General features: G+C 52.0%; 1 long non-coding RNA gene across 1 annotated transcript; it reads left to right on the top strand.

Moving 5' to 3' along the window:
* Window positions 1–10,337: 10,337 nt before the first annotated feature.
* Window positions 10,338–25,156, top strand: LOC144375179 (uncharacterized). The gene is made up of 2 exons (XR_013434667.1): window positions 10,338–10,625; window positions 21,899–25,156. It is a non-coding gene; the product is annotated as an uncharacterized LOC144375179 (long non-coding RNA).
* Window positions 25,157–25,386: the final 230 nt, after the last annotated feature.

Genomic DNA, 25,386 nt, shown 5'->3' with positions numbered 1-25,386 from the left:
TCATCACCAAGAGCAGCACATGCCCAAGGGGACCAATTCCTCTACCATGACTCCCCAGGGTCATCCATCTGGTCTCAGGATGCCTGGAATTTTCTACTCGCTTCTTTCTAACTCCAGGAAAACAGAACCCTGGAATACAATCACCTAATCCCGAAGAATAAATGGGAAATGAATTTCAAAGAGAAAAATGTCAGTGCTTCGTTTATTGTTCTCTAAGTAAAATTATTTTTTCCACCATTCACTTATACAATATCTATGTTTGGACAGAGTTTGTGCTAGTCTGTTTACATTTTTTTTAAAGAGAGAATTTTTTAAAAAATATTTTTTAGTTTTCGGCGGACACAACGTCTGTGTTTGTCTGTGGTGGTGAGGATCGAACCCGGGCCGCACGCATGCCAGGCGAGCATGCTACAGCTTGAGCCACATCCCCAGCCTCTGTTTACAAATTTTGAGACCAAAAAATGGTCCTCATCTCTATCTTTAGGACCTTATGCACTAAAAGAAAAGTCTTTTAACAAGACCATCAAATAACACTATAAGAGGAATATCTCCTGCAGATCAGAAGGATTTGCTACAGATAGAATTGTCCCTTGGTATCCGTGAGTGATCAGTCCTTGGACCCTGAAGAATACCAAATGTGCAGATGCTTAGATCCTCTTTATTAAGAAGCCCAGCCTTTGCCCCCATGGACCCCCTCTCCCCCCATGTTCTTTAAACCATCTCAAGATTATTAACTGCCAAGATAAAGTGGCTGCTATGTAAACCGTAGTGATACTGTGTTATTCAGGGAGTGAGGACACCATCATAAAGCTTTTACACGTCTAGTACCGATGCCCCCTTCACAGGCCTGACTACACTTTTGGCCCACGGTTGGTGGAATCTGGGGACCCCATGGAACCCCCAGCTATGCGGGTCTGTAGGAACCCCAGCCTGGTCAGGGACCCCAGGGGAGTTTCAGACTTGGTTCTGAAAGCTCTCCCAGGGCTCAGTGTCTCACCGTTCCTGAGCACCTCACGGGCAGATCTTTAACTGCACTTTGAAGAAGAGGAGCAGGCCCTCTGAAGGCAGAGGAAGGAGCTGAAGTCAGCACCGGCAGCGAATCTGGATAAGGAGAAAAGTGCGCACACATCAAACAGCGCGCCTTCCATCCCTAAACCCCGGACCGTGCTGCCCGGTTCTGCAAGGGCTCGCCCCAGGCAGCCGCCTCACCTTTGGGGAACTCCAATCAGCTGAGATGGCCAACGGAGGAAGCCAGAAACAGAGAGCAAAGCGCCAGCAGTGTCACAGGTGGCATCTTTTAAAAATGTCACATAAACAGATGGTGAATCAAACCTTGGTGGGTGAGGGGCCGGAGGAATTGGGGAGAGGCGGTTCCTTGGATGCGAAGCAGGAGATGGGCAGAGATCCAGAGTGTCCCCAGGGTGACAATGGACCCCTCAGGAATTGGTTCAACTTGACGCTGGTGTGTGGGCAGAGGCACCCAGTGGAATCTGGGCTTAGAGTTGTGCTGTCTTCCCCCTCTCGGGTGCTGCTGGGCAGGGGCCAAGGGCCAAGGTGTCCAGTGAGCTGCTCCATCGTCGGGGGGATGACGGCCACTCTCCAGTTGGCTGGATCCACTGAGTTCTATGAGATTTTCCACTAGTAGAAAATAGGAAAAAAAAAAAAAAAAAAGAAAATAGGTGTGGGTGATGCTGGCCGCTGGAGTCTGATGCCGTGTTCTGCTGTGTTCGGGGCGGGCCAGGCTACAGTGCTTGCTCAGCAGCTTGGGGTGGTAAACACATTTTTAAACTTGATCCCATTTCAACTTGTGATACTTTTTAAAGATATTTTTTAGTTGTTGATGGACTTTTATTTTATTTGCGTATTTATATGTGGTGCTAGGAATCGAACCCAGGGCCTCCCACGGCTGAGGCAAGCTCTCTAAGGCTGAGCTACAACTTCAGCCCCAACTTGTGAGGTTTTTAAGTGCAGATGGGTTTACGGAGATGTCATCTCATTATAAGGGGAGCAGCATCTCTACTTGGGGCTCCTGCCAAATGAGTTGGTTTTAGCGGCTTTGGGCCACAAAAAGAGATAACAGAAAACCGTAACTGTATGAGATGGCAGAGATGTTAATTTGCGGTACTGGGGTAGCGATGTGGCCATGTGCGCAGATCCTATAACATCATTGTAGACCTTCAATAGATACAGTGACATTTATTTTAAAAATGCCATTCCTCATCGGCACCACCCACGCTTCTAGCTGTAACATAGCAAGTGATGTCTGTTTGGTTCAGCACAGAGAACATTTCCATTGTCTGAGAAAGTGGACCAAGGCCCTGTCAGAGGCACCTTTAATTCTCTGTAAGGATGAGAAACCCCGATCCTCCCCCATTTCCAGGAGGAGGATGGGGACCTAGTGCCCTCCCAGATCCTGACCTATGTCGACTCCTGTTCTTCTGGATACTTTATAACATTATCTTTCCCTCTTCACAGATGAGGAAACCCAGGAAGGATCAAGGTCTCTGGCTTTTGAGATTTCCACAGATGAGACGAGGAATGACATTTTATTTTCCCTCCTTCTGCTTCTTTTGAAGGAGATGGAGGGAAGTTTCACGGAGGTGTCCTCAGAGCTGATTTTCAGAGGCAAGACAGGGCCTCAGAGACGTCCCTCAGGGTGCCACCACCCATGTCTCCCTCTGAAAACTCCCGCCCGGGCACCCAGAACTTCCCCAGCCTAGCTTTCCATGGGCCAGTCTAGGCCCGGCCACTCGCAGACATGACCGCTGACTGAGTCTCCTGCCAGGCCTGGGTCAAGGTCAGGGCTTCCCTCAGCGCCTCACAGGAAGACCCCCAGGTCCCAGCAAAGTGGGAGGCGTGGAGGTTGGGATCTCGCAGCTGGACAGCCAGATGTCCTGGGCGGCCACTTCCCAGAGGGGAGAAGCTGCCTGTGGTCCTGACCTGTGTCGGGTCCTGGCTTGATGCCTCCCAGGCTGGCTGTGCTGGTGGCCAAATCCTTCACCCCCCGGGGCTCAGTCCACAGGATGTGCAGGGGACACAAGCAATTGTTGTTCTCAGAACCCAAAAGAAGCTGTCAGGACTTTTACGATAGATCCTGGGAAGGTCATTTCCCCTATTCCTAATTTGCTCCTGCAAATGGGTCCCCAGACCAGTAATGAACTGTTGTGGTGTTTGCTTTTTATTTTTATTTTTTAAATATCTTTATTTTTTAGTTGTAGTTGGACACAGTGTGTCTGTTTTATTTATTTATATGTGGTGGTGGGGATTGAACCCAGGGCCTCATACATGCCAGGTGAGTGCTCTCCCGCTGAGCCACAACCCCAGCTCCTGCTGTTTATTTTGAAGAGGTGGCACGGTGACTTGTGAAGTGCTGGATTCAGATACACCCAGGTTTACCTCTGGCCCCTTCTCTGGTGGGTCTGTCTCAACCGTGGGCTAAAAAGCCCTGCTTCCGCAAGCTGTGGTGGTGAGAAGCCATGGCATGGTGAGTTCTAGAAGCTGGTTCCTCAGCACCGACGGTGATGATGTCGGGGGGCATGGGGCCCGGCTGCTGAGTGACCAGAGCCTGGAGGACTCCCTGGCTGTGTTGGCAGACCCTTGATGGCCTGGCATCCTAAACTCTGGGGGCTGGGGGAAGTGGAGGCTGCACCCTCCTCTGGACACGGGAAGACAGAACAGGAAATGAAGGATGCGCCCCTTGGACCCAGAGAGCCAGTACCCAGGGACGCTGGGGCCAGGGAGGGGTCCCCTTCACGTGTCAGCACACCTGTCAGGGGCAGGGGCACAGGCTTACTGTTGGGGGCCCCGCCTGCCCTTGCTGCTGGGGACATGAGCACAGCCAGGCCAGCTTCCTGCTGTCTGCCAACCTTCCTCCTCCTCAAAACGTCATGGTGACACCTCGTCCACTTTCCTTCACCTGGTCCACTAGATGGCACTCTACACCCACTAATGTCACTACTGCTCCTAACTGTGGGGCCTGGTGTGGTGAAGATGGCCCTGGGCTGGTCAGTCCTGTTCCCCAGAGTGCCTCGGGGCGGGGGTCTGGTCTTGAAGAGATGAGACCAACTCCAGCCGCTGGAGCTTGTCACGCCCTCAGCGTGGGCCGGGGTTTTCTCTCGGGTTGGCTCCTGGCAGCCTCCCAGGCCCCGGATGTAGATTCCCATCTCCACACACAGGTCAATGAGGACAGAGGCGACGTGAGTAACCAGCACACACCCACAATGCAGGTGAGCTGACAGAGTCCTTCTCTAGGCCCTCACGCCGAAGACACACCATTATCCCGTTGAGACTGGCCAAGCTCCTACTGTGTGCTGGGCCCCGGAAAGCCCTGGAGAACAAACGGACGCCTTCTGAAGGCCTCCTGGGAGCACTGAGGGCAGCGCACACGTCCACAGCACCAGCACACAGTAGGGCCTCAACTGACATTGGCCAAATAGACGAAGGAGCTCTGCAGACTTTGCCACAACCACTTCAGTCTGTGACTCTTTTTAGCCCATAAAAGGGAAGGTAGAGGACAGATCAGACAATGGTCTCATCTTTGGGTGGGTTGGCTCAACCACCTGGGCCATCCCGAAGGCCCCTCCTGGTTCCCCCATGCCGTCCCTCTTCTGTAGGGTGACCTTTCCCAGGGACACCTGCTTCTGCACTGACCTGGGGTTTCTTGGTTTCTTTGCAGGTTTAAACACTGCAGGAAAAAATGGTGAATTTGGGAAGAGGCTTCTCCCAGAAAAGCACATTTGTGCCATCTCGGGGCTTCCTGGACCCTAAGCGGAGTCTCCTCTCTACTCCAGGACCTGCAGACAGCCGGACTGAAGAAGGGACCCCAACCGCACAAGTGTCTGCTCCACCAGTTCCTCCCGAATTGCAGCATCCAGGCCCGCCACGAGGGGGCGCTGGGGAGCGGCCGCGGCCACAGGCCTCAGGGGCTGGTCATGCCCTGGGCCCTGGGGGGCATCTTAAGTTCTCTCTTCCTCCAGGCACCTGCGACTTTTACTCCTCTTTAGACCCTGCATGGAACAGGCGCATCCAGGATGAGTGCAAATATTCCCCAACAGGCAGCCACATTCGGAAGCTTTGGCTTCAGAACATACCCCAAGGTGTGCAGGTCAGGCCCTCTCTGGTTGTAAGTTCAAAGCCAACTCAGAACTCCCTCAGCAAAATGGAGGGCCGCCTTCCCCTCCTTAATAAATAATAATAATAATAACAACAACAACAACAATAAAAGCTATTCGCGTGTCAAGTACCTGGGAGCACCTGGGGCTGCAGAGAGAATGCAAAGCTCTTCATGAGGATCAACTAATCCCTGGCTGTGGGCAGGTCCCGTTCCAAGCTCCCACGACTGTGAGGACCACTCTAAGGAACATACAAACCCCAAACATTCAGCTTTGCAAGAGGAATCCCAGCAAATGACTAATTAGAGGCGTCTGAGAAATACCAGCAACACTGCAAAACCCAGAAACCAACATACAGACAGCCTAGAATACTTTCTTCCTCATTGACTCATTCTTGCCTGCATGGACTTCAATCACTTTTCAATGTGACAGCAACTTGGTAACATTTTGTATGGAAAAAGCAAAAATATTTTGTAGTATTTTTTTTTTCTTCATCATGGAGCCTAGAAATCTGTTCTTCCTTAACCTGAGGCTGGAAAAAATCCTCAGTGGCATAATTCTTTGTAATTATCAAACAATCTCAGTGTCACACGACCACTTGTAATGTCATGTTGATTTTTAAAATTGACATCAAATTTAAGCAAGCCTTGATCAAGATTTTTACCTGTGTGAGCTAAGCCAGATTACTGGGGATTTCAAATTGTGTGTATGTGTGTTGATGCCAATTAACCAATCTGTCAGTGATATAAATTTGTAAAGAATTTTATGTTATTTTCATTCTATGTTAAATGAGTTAGAGCTTTATATAACCCTGCAGTATGTTGATAAGATTTATATCTCTTCATTAACTAAATTACTGAGCCACCCAAGAGCTTCATTTTTAAAAATTCTTTTTTGAAACCCATCTTTTCCTGTCCACGAATTTCTGCCATTGGAAAGATAGGAGACTTTTTGCTGTGATTCTCATTGTCGGTACACCGATGATTATGTACACAGCATTGTCAAGGATATTCTGATAGATAGAACTTCCATTTGGACTCTGACATGGGATTAAATGTGGCCAGGCACAGTGGCCCACACCTGTCACCCCAGTGGCTCGGGAGGCTGAGGCAGGAGGATCGCCAGTTCAAAGCCAGCCTCAGCAAAAGTGAGGCCCTAAGCAACTCAGTGAGACCCTGTCTCTAAATAAAATACAAAATAAGGCTGAGGATGTTCCTGAGTTCAATCCATGGTGCCCCACTTCCCCCGCAAAAAAAAATGCCTCTTGTAATTTCATACATCTCAGGACAAGAACCAAACTGGAGCCTCCAGCGCCCTTCATTGCCAACCTCAGTCCCCAACCTGCCATTTCTGGTGAAAACACCACAGGGCAGGGTCACGTCACCAGACGACATCTGACATCCAGATGACACCCTGTTCCTTTGTGTCGTGACATGGAGAGGTGGCCTGGGGGGTGGAAGCAGCATTCCCGGAAGTGATCTGTAGAACAGGAAGACAGCCCTGTCGGTGCACAGAGGTGACCTCTACACACAGGGACATGCCGCGGACCCCCAGAAGGGACATCCCTGGGTCAACTTCCTCTGCCCCGCTACACGGGGAGAAGGGATGCCCGAGAAGACTCGGGGCAGATGGAAAAAGACATCTGCCGCCGAGATATCTTAGTCTTGGAAATGAAATGAAACAAATCTGGCAGAGCTTTTGCTGGATTAAAGATGCCGTGTCCACTGCCCACGCGGGAGTCTCTAACGGGACCCCAGAATCATACCCGGAAACCAGATCCAGATCCGTTGTGGATCTGACTATGTGATAATTAATTATGTCATAAGCTTCTAGAAGGAAATAAAGGAGAAAGGAGAAGGTCTCTAAGACGTGGGGACAGGCGAGGACAAGAGCAAGGAAAGATAAGGCCCAGAGTAGGAAAGGTGACCTTAGGACTCCTAGGGACACCACCTGATGGACTCCTAATCTTTCTCCTCCCAAACTCTGGCCTCTTCTCTCAGGCAACAGCCCACGGAATCTTTAAAAATGCAAATCTGATCAATGACCTCAGGTGACTGAAGCTAAGATCCCTTCAACAAGCCCCTCGGGTTTCCTGAGATAGAGAGCAGACCTTCGAGCAAGTCTCCCAAGACAGAGCTCAGCTCTTTACTTCTTACCTCCACCTTCTGCCACTTCTGCACTTGCTCTGCTCCAGCCTTTCACTCTGGCCTCAGTCTCTTCTTTCTCCCTTGGACCACAGGGCCTTTGCTTAAACTTTTCCCTAAGGCCTGGAATTTTCTTCCTGTCCTATCATATTAACTGGTGTCTATTGAGCTTTCCTGTCTCAGCTCAACGGTGGCTTCCTTGAGGAAACCTTCCCGACCCCCTCCGTTCATGGAACAGTCACCTCACAGCCAGCCCTCTACTCTCCTTCATAGTTCACAAGTTCCCGTGTGTGTGTGTGTGTGTGTGTGTGTGTGTGTGTGTGTGTGTGTGTGTGAGATTCATTTTCATCCCCCCCCCACCCAGGAAGCTCTAAACTTCTTGAGGGAGTGACTATTCTTTGTCTTCATCCTGTATTTCCAGTGTCTGCCACTAGGCTCAGCACAAAGTAGATGCTCAGTAAATATTTTAATGGCATGAATGATGGAAGAGAAAGTGTTCACTATACATTTGGAATGGAGAAAGACACTCTGAGGGCCAGAGAGCTACCAAACTAATTCTCACTGGAATCTCCTCCTCGCTCAGCAGCACAGTTTGGTCATCAGGACAAATGTCCGGTATCTCGAATTTGAGGGGCCTAGAAGTCACAGGGGGAGAGACACAGGATAGCAATCCTTCAAAAATTTTTGACTATTAAAGTCAAGAAACAACAGCAAACACATATCTACCTTTTCTATTATTTAATAAAAAGAAATACCATTTTTTTTTCTGGGCATAGTGGCACACACCGGTAAAGCCAGTGACTCAGGAGGCTAAAGCAGGAGGGTCACAAATTCAAGGCCAGCTTAAGCAATTTACTGAGACCCTAAGCAACATAATCTCCAAATAAAAAATTTAAATGGTCTGGGGGTGGGGCTCAGTGCTAGAGTGCCCCTGGGTTCAATCCCCAATTCCAAAAAGCAAACAAAAGAAGTACCTCCTTCCCCAAAACAAAACATTTTAACACCCAAAGAGTAGGAAGTTCCTTTTTTTTTATTATTGGTTGTTCAAAACATTACAAAGCTCATGACACATCATCTTTCATACATTTGATTCAGAAAAACAAACGAAAAATAAAACTAGTCCTTCTAGGCAGGGCAGCGGAGATCCTCAGATTGATACTTTCACTACAGAAAACTTCTGACACGGTTTATGGATCTGAATGCTGTCTCTGGTGTTTCCTAGCTGTGTGACCTTGGGTAAGCAACCTCGCCTCTCTGTGCTGCACTGCCCTGCTCTTGGGTAGCTGTTGGGCTGAGATGACTCATCTGCATAAAGCCCTCAGCTGTCAATCATCCCGTGAACCCCGGGGCTGTGGCTGTTATTAACCCCAGACACCAGCGCCACCTGGTGTCTCTTTTTAGCAATGCAGCATCCCCAGGCTGACCAAAGTGTCCCAGGAGCAGGGGAAAAAAAAAAGCTGACCCAGGGATGTCCCTTCTGAGGGTCGGCGGCTATGTCCCTGTGTGTAGAGGTCACCTCTGTGCACCTCTTCAGTGCTGCAGAGGAGAGGGAGATGGTTCCACTTTAAACGCGACTCAGCAACATTTCAAAGTCAACACTCTCCCTGGGTCCCGTGTCAGCTGTGTGGCCTCGGAAAAGTCCCTTCACATCTCTGAGTTTGTGCTTCTTCATGAGCAGCGGGGACAAGGATATTCCTAGCTCCCGATTTTAGCAATGAGGTAAGTGGTTTCATCTTTTTGTGCTCATTTTACAGATCGGCCAACAGAGGCACCGAGAAGCCAAGTCTCTTGCCGGGATCCCTTGCTAGGAAGCGTCAGGGCTACTGCGAGGCCTTAGAATGACATTCTGCATCAAAGTGTCGAGGGAGTGTGGGCTCTTGTTGTGGCCTTGTCATTGTTACAATCATTCATGACAGGGATGGTCCAAGGCCAGTTCTCACTCTGATGGCCACAGGAAGCCACTGGACCCCATCTGTCCAAGGCCAGGGGCAGCTCTAGATCCCGTGGTCTGCATTTGCACCAGGAGCCCTGGGCTATTGAAAGGGTCCTCTCCACAGGGCGCCGAGCAGCTGTGCCTGGGTTTCCTGGGACGATAACTAGATTTAGATCCTGGTCCAGTCGATAGATTCTCATCTCAGGGTCACCAAGGCGATCATGGCCAGAAATTTACAGCTTGAGTTGTCCTGAAATCAATACAGTTCTGCTCTTCAGCGACAGAGCTGTAAAGCATGGTGACAGGCGGCCCCCAAAAGTAGTTGACCCGGGAGTGGACAAGCTTGCAGTGGCTGGCGGGGAGCCAGGCAATCAGAGCAGAGACGAAGCCAAGGCCGGGGTGGGGGGGCGGGAGGGTGGAGGCCGAGCTCTGTCCAGGGGCTGCAGTCAGGGCCAGCCAGAGTTCCCACTGGGACCTGCTCATGACGGAGCGTGGTGACAGAGGGGCGGTGGCTGACAGGTGTGGTAGAGAGGACAGCGGCTGTGGAACCAGGCAGACCCTGCTTGTATGTTGGCTGTGCGGTTTTCCACGCTGGGGAACGAGCCTGCGTCCCTTGGGACTTGGTTCTCTCACCTGTAAAATGGACAAAGCACCCAACTTGTTGCTTGGCAGGTGCGGGTGACATGAGTGCTGTGTGCAAAGCATTTGTTTTACGGTAGGTGACGCACTGGGGACAGCTGAGAGGAAAGGGCTGGTGCACTGGGCTCTACTGCGGGGTGAGTTGGGTCAAGGTTTCTCCAAGAAAACAGAGGACAATCCCAAACTGGGTCACTGGAGGAGAGTTTGATTTTAAAAAATCATCAGAAGCCACTGAGATCAGAAAATGGCCTTTAAAATGAAACAGGTGGGCATGGCTCACCCATGTGACCAGTGTGGGGGGCTTCGGAGAACCACCCGGTAGGGGGCAGAAGACCCGTCGCCGTGGGGGGGGGGGGCGGGTGCAGGCCGTGAGAACACAGTCCCCAGTTTTCCTTCCACACCAAGTGACCTTGCGCGTTCCCCCGGAGATCAGGAGACAGCAGCCCCGCCCCCACAGGACAGGAAGCACTGGCCCGGCCCCGCCCTCTCACTCCTGTCATTTACCGTCAGAAGGACTCGGCTCCAGGCACCTGATGGCCTCCAATGAGGAGCCCCAGGGAGCAGATCGGAACCCAGCTGGCCGCCTGGACCAGGGTCAGTGGATCCTAGTGGTGCCTGAGCCCACTAGGTTGGAAGGGGCACAGAGCGGTGTCCTGCTGGGTGGGGACCTGTGGCCTTCAGTGGAGGGGACAGGTGGCCCCGCGGGCTCCAGTCAACCACTCTATATTCTGATGGTGCTTCCCGAGGGCTGAGGCCACCTGGAAGTGGAGAGCAAGGACCTGCTGACGAAGCCACAAGGTGAGCCCGGGGAGGACAGAGGACAGGTCAGGAAGGGCGGTGGGGACCGTCCCTGCCACCCAGGGGAAAGGCGGGCGCGCGGGGCTCCTCTACTCACGAGGGCTGCGCCCAGATCTCCGGACATCGAGTCCCTGTGGCCTTTGGTTCTTCCCAGCCTGATCTCTCCCCGGGGCCCTTGTTGGGCTGTGACCGCGGACATTCTCGGATCTGCAGCTCGGTGGAACTGGCCGGCGGGGGCCCGCCTTGCCAAACCCGCGATGATTTCAGAACCCCCCGCCCCCCCCCAGTCCATCGGCCAAACCCACGTGGTCGGAAGGGAGACTTGGGGCAGATGGCTTTAGCCTGTTCCCTTAACTTTCTCCTCCTGTCCCCCAATGTCATTAACAAACCACGTGGTCCTGGCTCCTTCCTGGGCTGATGTTCAGTAAATCAAGGGGCCTGGCTCTCCTCCTCCCTGGGCAGGAACTGTTTTGCATAAAAAACGCAGAGCAAGGGTTTTGACATCAGAAAGTCTAACATGTCCTCTTTAGCAGGCGGGTGACCTTGGGCAGATGACCTTACCCAGTTCCTGAAGGTATTGGAGGTAATCCCAGCAGCGGGTTCTAGGGCCACTTTGGGATTAAGCACTCTTACCAGGGTACTTGGTTAAGGCTCAGTTAACACACACTGCCCAGATGAGGCCAGGGGACAGGCTGCTCTGGAGCAGGGCTGGGGAGGCACAGAATGTCCTAGGTGACACCGCTGCCCACTCCTGGAGTTGGGGGAGGTGCCGGGCACGGATCCTCCATCAGCAGGACCCTTTCAACTCTCGGGAAAGTGAAATTCCTCTCCCTCCCAGGAGCAAGGAGCTGAGGGACCCCCCAGCCTTCCAGGGTTCTGGCTGCACGGGACAGTGACTTTGGGGATCAGCCTTGGGTGGTCCCACGTCCAGTGCCATCCTCCTATTAACATGCATAGCTCACTCAGTTCTCTACCCACCAGTCCCAGTAATACCCTGGGGTCTGTGGACTCCTCCATTTGAAGGTGCATCATGGGTAGGTATCAGCTCAGTGGTGAATTTGGACCACTCTTAACTCTTGTAGGTAAATGCTGTGCACCATACATCCACCCGACCTCCAACCGCCACCCACCACCTGCCAACTGTGACACTTCCAGTCTGTTGATCTTCCCACCCTGTCTTCCCCTTCACTACCCACGACCCGATCCCCAGCTCTCCACGCATCCCCTCCACTCCCACTCCAAGAGACTAAATTCTGCAGTGACCATGTGAGCCAGGAAGGGGACCCTTGGAAGGGGCCACCAGCACCCTGATTGCAGCATTGTGAGACCATGGGAAGAAGACCCCTCTAAGCCACGTGGATGCGTGGACTCCATAAGCTTGAAGTAGCTCGCTAGGCAGCAAGAGACACGGAAGGCATGGACTAACCTGCGTGGGGCTGCGTGACTTCTAGTCCAGAGCTTGGCTTCAGAGCCAGAGCGAACCCCTGCACTTATTGACAGACAAGCAGTGAGAGGGGTTAAAAAGCCAAAAACTCCCGATTGGCACACACTTGACTGGAAAATCCAGGTAACCAGAATCTCCAGTCCCTGAACCTTATGATTAGTTGTGGATTTTCTCCTGTTGAAATCACTTTTATTGTGGCAATTGTGACTAACACCGTGGCTGTCCTGACGTTCCTGGAAAAGTGCTTCCCCTGGAGAGTGAGGAAAGAAAGTTCTACTTCAGATGTGGTGCCAGGGTCTGATTCAGCACAACTCGGTGTTTCCATTTTTAAAACTGTGAAGGTTGTATATAGAAAAGCGGTCATCGGGCTTCATGCCCTGTCTGTGTTCCTCCCCAGTACACCACATGGGATGAAGAAATCAGATCTGTGGATACAGGACATTCTCATTAAAGACAGGGAATGACCCTACAGGAGCAGTTGTCTGATGTCTTAATCTGCTTTCTGTTCCTATAACAGAATACCTGAGACTGGATAATTTATAAAGACGAGAGGTTGAGTCTGACTCAAAATTCTGAAGCGAGGTGCAGAGTGCTGGCATCTGCTCTGCGTCTGGGAAGGGCTCATACTGGTGAAAAGGCAGCAGGCACCCATTCCAGAGAGTCAGACAGGAATCCATCACGTGGGCTCTGTCCCCAGGGCCTGACACCTCCCGCTAGTCACAGTCCCACAGAGGCCCGCTCACTCCCTCCCTGCCCCCTGCAGGAAACCATGATTTGGAACTGGGACTGGGACCTTCTTCCTTGTCCTCTTGCCCTTTGGTTCTCTGTGCTGTGCACAGGAGGCAGGAAGATCCTCCATGGATCATCACAGGAGTCCTGGCTGGAGTCTGGGTTTAGATCCTTCCCTGTGCCGTCCGCCCTGGAGGACGGGCCTGGTCTGCAGGGCGGCTTGCTCCCCATTGAGGAGCCACCTCCTCCCTCTCCCTCCACCCCTTGGGAGACAGGTGCCGTGACCCATCACATTTTCCTGACACAGGTGCTGAGGCCCTGGGTGGCCCACCTGCCACTGCAGTCCAAACTGTCCCCGAGCCTCTGCCTTGATTCACCACCACAGATCCCCAAGCCCGGCCCTCTGCAGGGGCACCTGTGTCCCCGAGAGGTGACCACATCCAGTTAGCCAGCATGGATACAGAAGTGGGTGCTTTGGGGAGGTGGTGTCCCCTGGTCCTCAGCTGCCTTGGCTGGAGCACCCCTCGGTGCTGGTCAGACTGGTTGGTTTCATGACTCTCCATTCAATGCCGCTCACCCCAGGACTGTGGAGAACCCGCCAGGACAAGCACTGTCCGAGCACAGTCCCTGATCACGGAGATTAAAGAAATAAGAAAACCGGGAGCAAATCCCTGCAGATAATCCTAAATTACCTGAGAGACACCTGGGAATGAGGTAACAGAGAACAGCGGGGTCCGAGGACAGAGGACAAGGAAGACCTGTCTGAACTGACCGAAGAGCTGAGACATGAATAGTGAGGAGAAGGCTGAGGACAAGACTCCAAGAGCCTTCTTGACACAGGTGCAAAGGCCCTGGGGTAGGAATGATGTGGTGCAGACAAGGAAGAGCAAGGAGGCAATTGAGGCAGAAGCACAGGGCATGGTGTGGTGCGGCATGAAGCCAGAGGTCAGAAGGAGTCAGTAGGGCATTTAGGACAACAAAGAGAACTGATGTATCACCCCAAAGGTGGCATGAAGAGGTCTAAGAGTGGTCACAGGGAGAATAGCCAGGGGGGACTGCAGAAGCACATATTAGCCCACCCTCTCCCCTCTGCCAGTTCCCCCACATATCCCGCTAACCCTAGTCCTCTTGTCCCAGCCTCACTCCAAGCCTTCTCCACTCTTAACTGATAAACCTCTGAACTTCCTCTTTTTTTGGAGGTGGGGGGATACTTGGGATTGAACCAGAGGTACATTACCACTAAGCCATTTCCCCAGCCCTTCCTTTTGTGTTTTATTCAGAGACAGGGTCTCACCGAATTTCTTAGGGCCTCACTAAGTTGCTGAGGCGGGCCTTGAACTTGCAATCCTCCTGCCTCAGCCTCCTGAGTTGCTGGAATTACAGGTGTGCGCCACCTCACCCAGCTTCTTGGTTTCTTCATTCCTTAAGATTCTGTACCATGGAAACTCCAAACCTTTGACCCAACCCAAACCAGTTCCTTTAACAGTATGTTGAAAGTCGTGAACTTTCTCCCAGAAAGATGCTACACACACACCTGAGTTTCTCCTGTTTGCCTATCATTTCTTTATTTTTTAAAGGATCATTCTCTCTCCCCCCCCCCATCTCTTGTTATAGTTGGACATATACCTTTATTTTATTTATCTATTTATTTATTCTTACGGGGTGCCGAGTGCCTCACTTGCGCCAGGCGAGTGCTCTACGGCTGAGCCACGACCCCAGCCCCTGTCTGTCATTTCTAGGCGCTCACAGGACTCCCGAATCGTGCCCACAGTTTCCGAGCGAGAACCCTGCAGGTCCTTAGCATTTGCCGTAGCAAAATAGCGTTTTCTGTTTCCACATGCAGAAGAGGGTTTCAGAAACTTGACAAAAATAGATGCGCCCCAACTCCCAAACCCCACGCTGGCTGCCTCAGAAGCCCGTCTATCTGCGCAGTTTCCAGCCTGAAGTGGCTTTATCGCACAGGGAGCAGGGGACTCTGTAATTAGGATGGCAGGTGACAGCCCTCCAGCTGTTGGCTTTCTGACTGAATGAGCTGGCGCCCACTCTGGCCGGGGGCCGCAGGGCTCAGATTCTCGATGCGCAGGTGGTTGTGATTTACCAGCCCAGTGAGGCGCTGCAGACCAGCAGTTCCCAGCTGGGTCACAGCTGGGTGGCCGTCAGTTATCAGGATGTTGGAAAGAATTTGAACCGCAGTGTCCCCCTTACCCACAGCAGATGTGCTCCAAGACCATCAGTGGACGCCTGAGCCTGGGAGATCACCAAACCCTACAGAGACACATCTATGATAAAGGTTTATTTATTACCAGGCACAGTAAACATTAGCCTCAACAACAAGTGGTAGGACACTTAGAATGACATGCTGGGAAAAAAGTGATGTGACTATGGTCTCTCTCTCAAAACATTTTATCGTGCAGTAATTATCCTTCCTCCTGGGATGGTGTGGGATGATACAGTGCTTGTGTGGTGAGATGAGGTGAGGTGAGTGGCGTAGGCATTGTGACCCAGAGGGACGAGCACTTCAGGGTTACCGGAATGCAAGCACGGCAGTAGTGACAGTCAATCTGATAGCCAGGATGCCTACCAGATACTAAGTGACTACTGGGAGGGTAAGGTACACAGTGTGGATACACTGGCAAAGGGACGATTCAAGTCATGAATCAAAGGATGAAGCAGGATGGCACAGGCGCAATTTCATCATACCACCCAGAGTGTGTGACTTAAACCTTAAATATTTCCAGGACACCCCTGACCATAGGTTAACTGAAATGGTGGAAAGAGAAGCGACATGTAAAGGGGGATTACTGTATTGTTTAAAGACTGGATTTGGGAAAATCATTTGCTTAAAAGATAAGATTGAGAATATTCAAATTTATCTCTGAAATGATGCTGTTTCGATGCCTTATTTTCCAATGTTCTTCCCTGGAGGTGGAGGATGGGAGGCTGGTACCATCTGGGAAACTTAATTTTACCCTTCATGCTTTCTGATGTTTATGGTATTGTATTTATATATTTGTTTATTTACTTATTTATTTCACAGTACTGGGGATTGAATCCAGAGGTGCTCTATCACTGAGCTAGATCCCCAGCCCTTTATATTTTGAGACAGGATCTTGGTATGTTGCTGAGGCTGGCCTCAAACTTGAGATCCTCCTGCCTCAGCCTCCTAAGTTGCTGGGGTTACAGGCACATACCACCACACCTGGACTCCCCGAATTCTATGTCACTATTTTTCTCCTTCTAGAATAATACTACCCAAACCTCAGTAATTTTAACATCATCTTCCAGACTTTTGCCGTACCTTTCGTCTGCTGGAGATATTTTATTAGTTGATATCAAATATGTATTTTTAAACTTAAGACTTCTTCACATAGCCAATCCTCTTTAGCCTTTTCCTGAGCGATAATAGTCAGGAAATCAGTGTTTATCTTCCCCCAGGGCATATCAAGGCAAGTGCACAACTTTAGATATCAAAGTCATTACCCATGTGCCACCCGTCATGGTGTGGGGACCTCACAAGACACACTATTTTAATAACTGCTTTCACGAGTTTAAACGTACAACTTTGACCCATTTATGCATTTGGGAATTCCATGTCTTCTTTGAAATCATCGATTAGGTGCATCCCACTAGGCACATATACGGTCACCGACTCAATCCTTTCAACCAAACTTTGGGGTTGCTATTGTCATTCCCATTTTGCAGATGGAGAAAAGGAGGCTCAGAGAGGTCCCAGGTCTTGCTTAAGGTCACACAGCTTGTGCTTTCTGTGGGAGGACAGGATCAGGAGTCTGAGGGTGGCGAGACACTGCCAATAGTGGTGCAGCTACTGACTGACCTCAAGTTCATGGCCATGGGGGCTCTAAGGTGGCCCCAGCTCCTTTAAATAGTCAAGTCACGGAGGGGACATTTGTTTGTGGAATAGGTTGCAGTGCTCCATAGCTAGATTCTTTCCAAGAGTTTCTCAAAATCCAGCAGAATAAATATCCGATTTTTTATTGCCTACCCCATAATAGGAATATAACTTATTACCGTCTGAGCGCCAAGCTTTGGGCAGGCTTCATAAATCTGGTGTTCCAATTGACTCCATATGCATTTAAGCAAAGCCCGGCCCAGGTAGGGGAGCAGGGCATGCCACTGGAATATGGAATGGGGCTTTTGGATTAATCACATTCTGAATGTTAACTGTGCATTATGCTGATTTCTTTGTAAACATATTCGGAAGTCCCAGCGTGCAGAGCTGATTTGGGCTCACAGAATCAGAAGAGCAGGCATCCTGAGTGAGGGATTGGAAACAGTCCCAACTGCAGCCTCTGAGGCTGGGTTTCATTTCCCCTGAGAAAAAGAATATTCCATGCCTCCCCAGGAGTCCTGGAGATACAATGCACAGTTTTCCGACATCACGGTAAGAAGAAGTATCTGTTTTCAGCCGCCTCCTTTGGAATGGGTTTTGCCCAAAAGCAAGACCACATTTTGCAGTGAATTCTTGGAGGGTTTTTCTGGTTCCCGGGACTTTTTTAGAGATAAGCCACCCTGTGTGGTTGCCTTGACTGGGTAGGAGAGGCCCAAGGATGGAGGTTTAGAGAGGACATCTGGCCCGACTCCCAGATCCACCAGGGGCATTGCTGGGGTGCTGCATGGGAACAGGTAACTTCCTACCCGAGTCCCACCGTGCACATGACCTCACGTGGCGCTCACAGCCACCCTGAGAGCTGGGCACGATTCCCATTTCACAGATGTAGAAACTGAGGCGTGGATGACTTTGGCCCGAAGCAGATGTCAGTGCCGTGGAAGGGTCTGGACCAGGGGAGTCGAGGGAAGCACTCACCAGGGCCATCAGAACAGACAGCAATCCAGAAAAATCGTATTTAAAAAAAAAAAAAAACACTGCAAATTTTTTTTTCCTCTATGGAAGACAAAATTTCAAATTTTTAAATAAAGATGGGATGAGCAGCAGTGTTTTACTGAGCTGAGTTGAAAGCTGGGGCAAAAGGAAGAAAAAAGCCATCCTGTCTTTATTTTGGTGCCTGAAATATTTTTGGCTTCTCCTTGGGCAACTGCGTCCCAGGCTGCTCCCTAGTCCTGGGCCTGCCCGGGGGGCCACCGTGGTCTCCCTGAATCACTTCTCTACGGCAGGCCTTGGGTCCAGGCTTCTGGGCGCTCCGTTACCTACAGGAGAGGGTCCGGACGCCCAAGCCTGGTTCTGGAACCTTCTGGGGTACAAGGGCCCAGGCGGAATGCCTGCTCTGTGGTTTACAGACGTCGAGTGGGTGCAGGGGGCCGGTGTCCACTCGACTGGCTGCGCCTGGAGCTCGCCCTGCCACGTACCAGCTCTGTGACCTTGGATGTGAACGCAAAGTCCCGAACCTCAGTTTTCTCACCTGAAAGGGGGGATGCCAAATGTGTCCCATGATAGAATTGTTGAGAAGATTAAATCATAAAAGGTGGGGCCTGCGGGTGCAGCTCAGTGGGGATTGATCTGACCTGCTCAGAACCCACGCTCCAGAGGATAGGACTCTCTGTGTCTTGTGTCCTGCTCCATATCCAACGCCAGGCCCAGATGTGCCACGGAAGGGGGGGGGGCAATGAACACCTGTGAACTGAACGGCCGTTCTTGGCCGTTCTTCTTCATCATGTACTATCATTATTATTTATTAATTACTACTAATGAATCATAGTTAATTGTTAATAACTTTTTTTTTTGTTGGCAAATTTCTGCATCCACTAAGAGCACGCTGGGCACCATCCTAGGTGCTGAATGTGAGTCCTCAGCAGCCCTAGGAAGAGGACGCCCTCACAATCCCCAAGGAAACCCAGTCACAGAGCGCTCTCTCATGCTCTGGGGGTCACCATATTGGCCTCTGAGGCCCATTCTGTGTCCATTCTGGATACGTGGATGGAGGAGCGGATGGGGAAGGATGGTGAGCGGGGGGACTGGCGCTGGCTCTGTGGGCTGCCAAGGGCCCAAAGCTTCAAACCAAAGGGAGAAGCCCTATGAGAACAGGTGGACCAGCACGGGGCACCGTCCTGGATAGCTGGAGGCCCCGGGGCTCTGCAGTCCTGAGCCTGGGCAGCTGAGGTGGCGGGCAGCCTGCTGAGGAGCCTCCAGCCATGGTGCTCTGTGCCACAGGTGCTGGGGAAGGTGCCCAAGCCCGTAGGGAAACCTGATCTGGGGCTCCAGCTCCAGCCACTGGGACAGGCAGAGACCACTCTGGGGAGCGCCTGGGGGTGCCACCATCTGCCCCTCCACTCAGCCTGAAGCTTCGTCTGACAGTTTTACCTGGTTTACTGGTTGGTAGCTGCAGAGCCAGGCAGAGCCTCCGTCTGTGGGAGTAAAAGTTCCAGGCAAAGGAAGGGAAGACGTGTCCCGTGGGTTATGCTGTGACCCCAGGGTGGACGCCACTCCACGAAGATGCAGGTTCACCTCTGCTTTGGAAGCTCTGGGACCCAGAGGGGCTGCATGGTTTCTTGCACTCAAATTCTGCAATAAATACCTTTTACCTACAGTGGAAACTGTGAGGCTCAGAGAGCTGAAGAGATCGGCCAGAAGCCACGTGGCCAGTAAGCGGCCGAGAGGGGTTTCGAACTCAAGACGGCCATCTCAAAGCCTGTGCGTTGGAAGTGTTAGGTATATGATGCTCGTGCATTATCCGCCCAGCCATTCTTTTAAATAATTCTATTTGCTCTGTTTGGTTCTGCATGACCACAGAGTGGACTTTGACGTCTCCTGCCTGCACGGGGCGGCACTTCCCATTCTTGTGGTTGAACGAGCTGGGCAGTCTCACTGCTGTGGGTCCAATATGAACGTGGAAAGTTCTGGACCACCCATTCCTCTGTCTCTCCCGTCCCACCCTCGACCTTCCCCTTCATTCCCTTTGTCCAGTCCAGGGAACTTCTATCCCCCGCCCCCACACTGTGGGTCAGCGTCCACACATCAGAGACAGCATTTGGTCTTGGGTTTGTGGACTGGCTGATTTCACTTAGAGTGACAGTCTCCATTTCCATCCGTTTACCTGCAAATGCCATCGTGTCATTCTTCTTGACGTCCACCATTCTCAAATGCACTGAGCACCCTACTGTCTGGGTCCAAAAGGTGACTCTTCCTTGTGGTCACAAAAAGCCAGCCCTCTGTCACCCTCTTCCCGTCCTTCTTTCTATCCAGCCACCCTGGCGACGACTGGATTCTCTCCTGGGTTGCAGGCACTGAACTAGACTTGGGGCTGTAACCAGGGGCTTGCAGTCTATTGGGGAAGGCTAAATAAATAAATAAATAAATAAATAAATAAAATGTAAAAATTAAAAAAACAAGGGAGCAGCAAGGTCCTCTCAGGGGACATTCGTATCACATTCGTGTCAGTGAAGAATAACCAGGAGTCACCAGGGCGCAGGGGGCGTGGGGGGGCACAGGGAAGGAACTGCGCGTGCCCAGTCCCTGGAGGCCGGCGTAGTGGGTCCCAGTGACTCGGGGAGGGTGTTCGGGTGACATGGGAAGATTATGCAGGACCACATGCACAGGGCCTGGTGGGGCCAGTAAGTGTGACCAGGAGCCAGGAGAGGCTTCATCCAGGCAGAGTGACCAGGATGGAACCCAGGGCACCCTCAGGGCACCCAGTCTGGCTCTACAGCCTCTGAGGGTGGCGCTGGAGAGGACAGCACAGTGCCTACCAGGGCCTTCTGTGTGTTTCCTGCGGATTGCCTCCGCCCTTCCATACCCCTCGGGTGGGTTCCATTCATTTCCCATTTTACAGGGGAGGAAATTTCAGCTCAGAGAAGTTCAGTAATTTGCTCCAGGTTACACAGGAGGGGGATCGGGGCCCAGACTCAATGTTTTTAACACGTCCTTGGGTGTGTAGATGAACTTGAGCCCACCTCTGAGCCCCAAGCCACAGGGCTGGGACCAGATTACCCAGTGGCCAGGGCTGCCTGGAGCAGCTGGCATCCAGGTGGCCACGGGGCCGGGCTGACCTGGGAACCCCGAGGGGCACTTAGGAGCGCGAGAAGGGAACAGCCGGGCAGGGAGGGACGCTCCGCGGTGTTTGGAAGGTCGGGCAGGTCTGACCTTTGCCTACCTCTTCTTACGCCTCAGCCCTTCGTGGAGACCATCGGCTTTGTCACAGCAGGGCCCTGGCTCTGTGCCTGGTGGCCGTGGGTGCAGGGTACACTCTTGGAGCTGGGAGATCTGGATTCAGTGTGGAGGAAAGGAGGGATTTGAAAATCCATTACGGCTGGGACCCCTCACTCTGGCCAGGTGCCAAACCTTCCCCGTCGGTCAAACTTGGACAATTTTGAGTGATTTCTCTGAACCAAAATCAAGGTGAGATACGAGAAGAATAGCAAGAACTGATAACGATGACTGAGCCCTTGCTATGTGCCCAGGACTGTGCTAATTGAGATATGCACGTGTGTCAGTATGTGTGTGTGTTTGAGTGTGTCACAGGTGTGTGTACACATGCACACATGTATTCTAACTTGGTACCTCACAAGCCCTATTAGCTGAGTCCATTATCTTTATTTATAGATCAGGGAACTGAAGGTCAGGGAGGCTGGGAACCCGTCCCTGCTGGTGGAGGGTGGAGCAGGTTTGGACCAGGCTGTCAATCTCCCTGCCGTCCCTTTCATCTCTTTACGAGCCCCCCTTTCTTCAGTTACCGGCAACCCGAGTGCAGGCTCCACACGCTCGGGGACAGCTGAGGCCCCATCCTCAGGTCCTCGTGGTCACCCTCCGACAGGTAAAGTTGTCCGGTTGGGTGCTGAAGTCACAGATCCCCTGGTGGGAATAATGTCCTCCTCACCCCCATGGGTGCCCGCCCTAAATTCACGTCCCCCGAGGGTGCTGCTATATCCATCGGCAGCTTTCCTTGTGACCCTGTGAACTGTCCAAGCCACTGAGAGGTGGGAGGGGTGGGTGCCTTGGGTGGGGCACACAGGCCTGCTGAGGAGGGGGTGCCCCCTTCCCCCCAGGCCCCAGTGGTTAAGCACCCCTGGGTTCAATAAAAAACCCCATAGATGTGTACCTGCCAGAATGCATTCACCCCAAGAAGCCTTTCCCACCGCAGAGAACAGAGGGGGGTGGAGTTAAAGGTCTATTTCCCTCACCCGACAGGAGCCGGTCAAGTCTAGACGGCGATCAGGAAGACGCAGCCACGAGGAGCCAGGGGAGGAACCTTGGGCGCTGGAGGATAGATCCCGGGTGGTGACCACTCTGGGTGTGCCTGGCCTCCGGCACCTGATCCTGCCAGACTGTCATCAAAGTCTCGCTCCTTGGCTGTACCTCGGCTCTCTGAGCCATTCCTGGTGTTTGGGCAGGTGAGTGTGTGGCTCACAGTGGAGAACACCACAGGGTATTTTTTCCCATTCAAAAGTCGATGGACATTGGGGTCCTTTCCAGAACATTCTTCAAGATATTGGTGGGTTTGCTCCTGCATTTCCTTTGGGCCTGTGCGTAGCCGTGCTGAGTCAGGGCACACAGACCAGCAACTGTCGCAGGAACCGTGAAGCGCTGATAATGTGTGAGGTTCTAGTTGCTCCGACACGTGGGTTTGACTACATTTTTAATTTGTAGGAGTTCCTTTTAGACTTTGGATAAAAGTCCTTTTTTGATTTTGCAAAAAAAAAAAAAAAATGCATCCTACTGATGGCTTTTTCCTCGCCCTCGTGGAATCTTCTGATGACTCTGAGGAATCGAAGAGCAGTCCAGCCGATCGGTCAGTTCTGCCATAAGTTGTTTATGAAATCTTTGCCTGCCCCGCGGTGCAGAGGACCTTCTCCCCTGATCTTGTCCACAGGCTTCTGTCTCATGTGACTTCCTCTCATTCAGGGTACACAGTTAACCCAGCACTCACACTGACAATGACACCCTTCCCCTCCTCCTGCAGGGACATCTTGGTCCTAAGTCAGGTGATTCTGCTGGTGTGAGTCTGACTCTCAACCCTGTGCTTTGCTCCATCTGTCCATGTGCCTGACCCTTTGGAAGGGAGTTGGTGAAGAAGGAGGCACCCAGGGAGTCCGTCTTTGGTCATGGTCATGGTCACGGTCATGGGAGAGGTGCAGAGAAACCCACCCAGCTTCTAGGGCCTGCTGTGGGAGAGTCCTGGCCCCTCAGTAGTGTGAATTTCAATGTCCCAAGCTCCGGTGGCTCGGCCATGGCGTCTCCCCAGGAGCAATGCAGGAGTGTATAATGGGCACAGCCCTGGCTGCAGCTTGACGCTGAATTCTCTGTCCCCTGAAAGGCCGGATGTGAGGAATTTGAAGTCTCTGCACTTGCCTTGCCTAAAACCAATTTGGCCCGCATGTTCCTTCCCCAGTAAGCTGTGAAGTACAAGGTCCCCGTGGGCTGCTCTCCCGCGCTGCTGCTCGCTGGGGTTTAATATATGAGACACCGCATCAGAGTCAGAGGCTCAGAATTACCTGGAAGGAATCATTTCCTAGAGGGCGGGTGTAGACATTCTGTTCCGAAGCTATAGATTCTGGCCTGTCTCCCTCCATCAGCCCCCAGCAAGGGATTAGAGGGAGCGGGGAGGCTCGGTGGCCCGCGGCAGCTTCTCCTGCCCCAGGGAGATGGAGACTGTGAGTTTGGACCCTGGGTGCTTTGTTGGCCTAACCGTGCAGGGTCAGCCAATCGTCCACCCTGACCTTGCCTTTGGGCCTCAGAACAAAGCCAGTCCCTGTGTTTGCAAAATAATCGTTTCCATTTATAAACATTTGCTCTCCTCCAAGATTTCTGCTGATTTTTTTTCATGTCATCTTATTAATCTTCAGAGTGACCTCAGGAAGGAGTTACCATTTAACATACTAAGCCTGTTTCAGAGTGGAGGGATTGGAGTTGGCGAGATGCTGGGTAACTTGTGAATCTATGCAGCCGGTGAGTGGCAGAGCCGGGGTTTGACCCCAGGGTGCTCTGCTTCTAGAGGTCAAGTGATAAGTACCACTTCATTAAACATCCACCTGTGCACCGGGCCCTTGGCTTGTGTCGTCACTAAACATTCAAGGGTGCTGTTTCTGTCCTCACGGTACAGAGGAAGATACCGAGGTTCTGAGAAGTGCAGCTGCTCATCCAGGTTCGGCAAGGAGAGAGCATCACAGAGATTCCGTTCGAGGGCTCAGGTGACGTGCTTCAAACTTCCTCCTTGGGGAAGGGGCAGAGTGAGGTCACACCGTGGGCTGCAGAGTTGCAGGGTGTGTGCCGTTTCCACTCTGGACTCATGGCTGGGTGAACTTGGGCTGAAGTGTCCGACAGGCATGGATCAGGTTTGGGGAACTGATGCTTATTCCGTTTAGATGGCCCTTTCAAAACCACAAAGTTATCGCCAGGCTTGGTGGTCCACACCTGTAATCCCAGTGACTCGGGAAGCTGAGGCAGGAGGATTGCAAGTTTTTGGCCAGCCTCAGCAACCAATGCAAGACCCTGTCTCAAAATAAAAAAATAAGAAAAAGGGTTGGAGATGGAGCTCAGTGGTAACCTACCTCTGGGCTCAATCCCCAGTACCTAATAATACTAATGAAACAGACACGGGAGTGTGTGTTTATTTAACAGGTGCCTTCAAATGAGGGGCTCTGGACTGGGTGATAAACCCACTGCAGTCCCCAATCTCCTGCAAGGTCCCACCTGGGAAGCGGCTCTCTCTAGCAGTCAGAATCCGGTGCCTGCCTCAGTTGGACTTTGGGGAATCTGAGGACGGAGAGAACTTGATGTGGATAATTTGGGGTGTTCAGGGTCTCAGCATCGTCTGCGGGGCCCTGCCCAGGACTGCAGCTAGGAGCAGTGAGCGTCCCACGGTGTCACTCAAGCCGTGGTGTGTGGTGTCCGAGCTGCGTGTCTGTGAGTCTGTGACCCGTGGAGGACAAGGTCAGACAGACACTGGGAAATGGCACTTAGAAACTGTTGTGGCAATCCAGCTGCAAGTCCGCACGTCCTGCTGAGCGGGGTGGACCCGTGTGAGCGTCATTGACACTGGGTGCTGAGCTGCTCACGGTGGCGGTTGGTATTAGTCACACACAGTAGAACCTCGTGTCCATCCACGGAGCTGAGGAAAGACAACCCTCGTCCCACTGGTCCACGCCACCGACCACCAGCATCTCATTTCACAAGCAAACGTCAAACCAAGCCGCACAACTCTATCTCCTTGCCATTTCCATGGGGCAGATGTCTGGACACTGGGTAGCTGGGTCCTGTGCTCAGAGTGCCACTAGGATGAGATTAAGGTGTTGGCCACAGATGAGGCATTGGGTCCTCTTCCACGTTCACCAGTAGGGGGCAGAATTCCGTTCCTCGAAGTTGTGAGATGGAGGTCCTCCGCTCCTAGTGGTCATCCTGTTCTCTACCGCACAGCCATCTTCAAAACATGAAAGTTTGCTTCCCCAAGGCCAATAAGGAAAGTGTCTCTGTTACTTTAACCTCTGTGACCTCTTCCATCTTTGACCTCCAGATCTTCTTCTAAAGGATTCTCCTGATTAGGCCAGGCCCACTCAGGATAAGTCAACCAATTAGGGACCCGAATTACATGAGCAAATCCCTTCACCTTTGTCATGTAAGAGTAGTAACCGGCATATTCCCAGATCTCCCCCCAACACTCACCATGAGAGGATTTCACA

This window comes from Ictidomys tridecemlineatus, chromosome 2 (assembly GCF_052094955.1).
Source record: "Ictidomys tridecemlineatus isolate mIctTri1 chromosome 2, mIctTri1.hap1, whole genome shotgun sequence".
Lineage (NCBI taxonomy): Eukaryota > Metazoa > Chordata > Mammalia > Rodentia > Sciuridae > Ictidomys > Ictidomys tridecemlineatus.
This window is presented reverse-complemented; position numbering and strand designations above follow the sequence as displayed.